Source organism: Trichomycterus rosablanca, chromosome 16, assembly GCF_030014385.1.
Source record: "Trichomycterus rosablanca isolate fTriRos1 chromosome 16, fTriRos1.hap1, whole genome shotgun sequence".
In the NCBI taxonomy this organism is placed as follows: Eukaryota; Metazoa; Chordata; class Actinopteri; order Siluriformes; family Trichomycteridae; genus Trichomycterus; species Trichomycterus rosablanca.
In genome coordinates, this window is record NC_086003.1 from 24,795,223 (window position 1) to 24,801,222 (window position 6,000).

Genomic DNA, 6,000 nt, shown 5'->3' on the forward strand with positions numbered 1-6,000 from the left:
CAGAGATCCGAGGACGTAAAAATTTATTAAAAGGAGTTTAAGGAATAGACAATATAAAGGAGTTTAATGTAAACAGAAATAAGGAATATGTAAGGATTTAAGGACTGAAAAGTAGTCAGAGGAACTGAAGGAACTGAACTAAGTAGGTCCATGTACATTAATGTATGTGTGTGTGTGTAGTTGACGTGCCTAACCTTTGTAGGTGTAATGTTTAGCCTGACTGCAAATGCTTGCATGTGTATAAAAGTTTGTTGAAGTGAAGGAAAAAAACCTGAGCAAAGTTGTGAATTAATAGAGTGCTGTTTAGTAAAAGACTTTATAAACTTTGCCCTGTCTTCTGATTCCTGTGTGTTCATATGAGACGACTACAAAGTGGGTTTCTGTGAGCAGAGGAGAAGGAGGGGTGATTCTCCCCTTGTGTGCGCAGCGCGGAGTGGAGGTGCTGCTGTTCAATAAGGACTGAAGTGTGATGACATCATTCATCTAATCAGGCCAGTGTTCCTGTTTATTATCACAAACTCTGCTATCCAATACCTGCATTTTAAGTGTATTTTATGATTATTATTCATCTATTTGGGTATACAAGAGTATGTGTATTTGTTTACACTATATGATATAGTTTTAGAGAGAAAAGGCTTGGCAACAGACTGATCGTCTATAGGAATATACTAAACTTTGATGGCTAATGTGAGTTTTATTGTCTGTGCATGATTTCTGATCTAAGCTGTGTTGGGGTTTGATATTGAGACTATTTGTTGGTTTAAGGTGAATGAATATGCGAATTGGACTTTATTTGATGATAGTTGGTCCCTTGTGGGAGTGTGTGAGTTTGAGTTTCATATGGGATAGGACTTTCTTTTATTTGGGGGATTAATTGAGTGAGCTTTTGCTTACAATTTGATAGATTCTTTGGGTGTTTGGTTATTATAATAGGAGATGCTTAGTGTTGTGGATGGTTGTCACCTTTGGAGTTGGCAAATTCATTTTAGGTTTTATTGATTGTGTCACATCGGTTGCTTAGGGAAATAAAGGAGTGGTAATTGAAATAGTTTTAAGTAGTTATAGTGATTAGTCTCATTCTTTGCAATAAGGGTACATAAGGAAGTCATTACAATGTCAGAGAAGGACGCTAAAATTGCGAAGGTTATTACTCCTGTTGATGTGATACAGAAGAATAATTCTTTAGTTAAAGGCATCCCAAAGATGATGGAGAAGTGGAATAAGCGTTGGCCTGAGATTAACCAACCTTGGCCATTGGAGGGAACGTTTAATCCAGATGTAATTAATACAATGCAGGTGCTTGTGTCTACATATAAAGCTGATCAAAAGAAGGGTAAAAAAGGTGAAAAACGTAAAGAAAAAAGACAAGAGGAGCTTGGCATTCTCCAGTTGTTTGAGAATGAAGGGCAGAAGCGGATGAGAGCTGCAAAAGAGAAGAGAGATAGAGGTGCAGAAGAAATAGAAAAAAGCACAAAAGAAATAGAAAAACGAATGGCGGAAGTCAATGTGCCTTTTTCACATGTGGACTCAGTGAAAAAACCCCCTCCCTATCAGACGAATGTGAAATTTGAGGAGGTTTATCCCCAGCTCCCAGTGATCAGTCAGGAGGGCAATTATCAAATCAGAAATGAGGATGATCGAATAATAGAAATGGGACAAGCGGAAACGACCATAAAGATGTACCCAAGTTCTAAAAGTAAGAAGAAGACGACATCTTTGAAAACTAAGGGTGAGCTGAGGATCAGGAGGATGGAATTTGAAGATGATGAAGATCGAAGTGATCTGGAGGAGGTCATGGGAGGATATGACCCTGCAGTCAGGAAGATATTGGCTAAAGCGGAAAAGAGAGGAGATAAAACAAGGAGGAGAGAAGACTCAGGAGATGAAAGCTCTAAGGAGAGTGAAAATGGAGGTAGCGATAGTGATTCAGATGGTCCTATGTATTCAAGAGGGTTTTTTCCTGCAACATCCAGCACCAGAATTGAGAACAAACAGAAGGCTTTAAGAAAGGTAGGAAAAAGTATAGATCAATGTCTTTCACGCCTGGAAGAATCTACTAGTCCGGAAGGCCGGAAAGAGCTGGAGGAGCAATTAAGGGAATTGCAGATACAGAAGAAAGAGTTGCAGAAAGAAGACTCCAAACAAGTGGACAGAAAGTATGTGTTGCGTTCAAGAAAAGGGAAGTCACTGGAGAAGATGTGTCCAGTGGTCATCCGAGGACAGAGTTTGGAGTACAAGCCTTGGCAGAATACAGATATGTCAGATATACTTGAGAAGTTGCCTACTCTTCAGGATGGAGCCCATCCTTGGATTTCAAAGCTGGAAGAGATTATGGTGGGGACACAATCGGCTGTAGGAGATATTAAGAGACTTCTAGCTAATCTCCTTGGGGTTCCAGCCATGGAGGAGCTTCTACAGAAAGCAGGGCTTAATCGATATGTGGGGACTGCTGTGAATGACCCGGAGCTGTTTTCTGCGAATAGAGGTCGAGTGTGGAGAGCGCTAAGAGATACGTTTCCGACAAATGTGCATCCAGATAATATTCTCATTGAGCCATTGGGCCAGGGAGAAAACCCGAGGGCATATGTCTCGAGAGCCCATCAAGTGTGGAGAAATGTCACAGGAAATGATCCGGACTTGAATCGAATGGAGCAGTCAATTTTGAGAGCTAAAATACAGAAGGGGCTGCCTTTGCCGGTGAGGAGTAAGCTAGCAGAGGTGGTTGGTCTTGGAAGCATGGAAAAGGGTGTCTATACAGATCATATAGCCCACCAGGTGGAGCTGTATAGGAAGAAGGAGCATGATCAAAAAGAGCAGGACCAAGAAACCCTTAGAAAACTTAACCAAATACAATTGGTGGATAATAAGAAGAAGGAGAAGAAGCAGGCTGTGGTTATACAGAGTCAGTCTCAGCAAAATCCACCATTGCCACAAGTACAGCCGAGCCAGGCTCAGCCTCAACCATCTCAGTCATCATCAGTGGTTCCAGTTGTTTCTTACCCACAGCCATTGTTTGGTCAAGTGCAGACCTGGAGAGGAAGAGGTCGTGGAAACATAGGAAGAGGAGGAAGATTTAATCCGTATTTTCAACAGTCTTCGGAAGTGTGCTTTAATTGTGGACAGTTTGGTCACTTTGCCAGGGAGTGCAACAGGCCAGGAGGAAATTTCAGAGGAGGAATTTTCAGAGGAAGAAATTTCCGAAGAGGAGGATTTAGGGGCCAACCGAGGTCTTTTGAGGGACCTGTGAACCCTTACAGGGGCCCGGAGCAAGGATTTTAGAGGTGCCCAGAGGACCCAAAAGGGGGGTGTCAGCTGGTAGCATCAGGGTCGGAGAAAGATCCAACAATAGAGGTGAAAGTAAATAATAGACCTTTGGAAATGATGGCGGATAGTGGAGCGGCTTTCACCTGTATTCGACCTGAAGATGCTATACATCTCCCTATGTCTAATCAATGGATTAGGACAATTGGGTTTGAGGGAATAAAACAGCTGATACCTCTTACAAAACCGATTGAGCTTTGTTATAAAAATCTGAAGACTACAATACCTATATTGGTATCAGAACATACACCTATTGCACTTTTGGGAAGAGATGCTTTATGTAGATTGAACTGTACGATAAAGTGTACACCTGACGGCTGTCTGGTGGAGGTGCCAAATGATGTGGTGCACCAATTGTTGATGTCAGTGGAGACTGAGGTCTCTTCAGTATTCTGGATTGGAAATCTTGGTGCAGAATTTTTGGAGCCCGCCAAGTTGTGGGAGAAGTTTATTGTAGCAAACATGCCTAATGCGAAGCTCCCGGAGTATCCATATCACTGTACGCTTAAGTATTTCAAGGATGCTGCCCAATCGAATTCAGAGGAATGGTTGAAATGTCAACCGAAGCAAGTTCAACTTCGTTCGTGCTGCATAGTTTTGGGACCACAAGGGGCAGCTATGAAGATAGATAGAGATGATTATTTGTCCAAGGAGTTTGATATTGAAAAGAGTGTCCCACATGTGACTTTGTTGGTGTCTGAGGATTATGAGCAGAAGCACATAGGAGAAATGATGGTGCAAGCAGAGGAAGCTGTTTTTCTACCGATGAAGGAGAATCTTGCAATTTGGAGAAGTGAGGACCAGCGTTTTATTAAGATTATGATTTCTGCTCAAGGGCAGGGACAGCCACAAACTGTGCGGATGACGCATGAGTCCATTTGCAGTGCTAAGTTGGATGGAAACTTTATAAGAGAAGAGATGTTGCAACAAGTTCCAGAATGTTTATGGTCTCAGCATAGTGCTGATATTGGACTGGTGAAGTCAGCTCAACCAGTGAAAGTTGAACTACGACCAGGAGTTAAACTTCCTTGGAGGAACCAGTATCCATTGAAAGAAGAGGCAATTAGGGGGATTGGACCACAAATTGAAGGACTTTTGAAAGCAGATGTTTTGAAGATAACACAGAATCCTCAGAGTAATACGCCTTTGTTGCCTGTGAAGAAGCCAGACGATTCTTATCGCCTGGTACATGATTTAAGAGCAGTGAATGAAGTAGTGGCTGATTTTCCAGCAGAAGTGCCGGATCCGCATACTTTGTTAGCCCAAATGCCTCCAGATGCGACACATTTTACAGTGATAGATTTATGTGGTGCGTTTTTTAGTGTTCCACTTGGTATAGAAAGTTGGGGCTTATTTGGATTCACATACAGAGGTCAGTTTTATGAGTATAAGAGGTTGCCGCAAGGATTTAAACATAGTCCTCATATATTCAATAAAGTATTGAAGGATGATCTGACAGGGTTAGATCAGATGCTAAAAAGCACGGTTATTCAGTATGTGGATGATATTATTATTTGTTCATTAGATGAGCAAACATGTCACAAGGACTCAGTTAGGTTGTTACAGATACTGGCAGAGAAGGGGCATAAGGTCTCTCTGAAAAAGCTGCAGTATTGTCAGGAGAGAGTGGTTTATTTGGGACAAACAATAACACAGGGACATAGAAGTATTGCTGATAGTCAGTTGGAAGCTATTCGCAAGGCTCCAAAGCCTAGAACGGTCAGAGAAATGATGACATTTCTTGGCATTGCTGGCTATTCTTCAGCATGGGTAGAGGATTATGCTAGTTTAACGGGGCCTTTGAGAGCCATGATTAAAGATACAGGGAATGCGCAATTGCATTGTAATCTTTCGTGGACACAGGATGGCCTTTTGGCTTTTGAGACGATCAAACGAAGGTTACAGGAGGCTCCAGCGCTAGCGCTTCCAGACTATTCTAGGAATTTTCTGTTGTATGTGTCTACTTCTATTGGGGGTAAATATGCATGTGCAGTTCTTTGTCAGCCAACAGGAACAGGAACAAGCCCTCAACCTGTTTCTTATTATTCTACTGCGTATTCAGAAGTAGAATTGGGGTTACCCCTGTGCTACAGAGCAATGGTGGGAGTTTCTTTAATGTATGATAAAGCATCATCTGTTACGATGGGATATCCGGTAACAATTCTTACCCATCATAGCCTTAGAAATCTTTTGAATTATGGCAAGTATACATTGACTATGCCTAGGCTTAGGGACTATCATAGACTCTTAGAGCAGGAAGATGTCACTTTAGTGAGGTGTGTTACAGTGAACCCAGCTGAGACTTTGCCAACTCCTGAGGATGGTGAACCACATGATTGTGTTAAGGAAGCAGAGAGGTATATGAAACTTAGGTCAGATTTGCAAGCTCTCCCACTGCATGAAGCAGATGTAGAATATTGGACTGATGGTTCTTGTTATCGTGTGGAAGATAAGTTGAGTGCTGGTTATGCAGTAGTGAAAGCCCAAGGAGCTGGATTTGTTATTGAGAAGGCTGAAATAATACTGCAGCCTGCATCTGCGCAGCTTGCTGAACTTGTGGGGCTAACTGAAGCATGTTTGTTGGCGGAAGGTAAGCGAGTGACAATATATACTGATTCCGCCTATGCGCACAATGTGTGTCATTTGTTTGGATCAGTGTGGAAGAACAGAGGGTTTAAG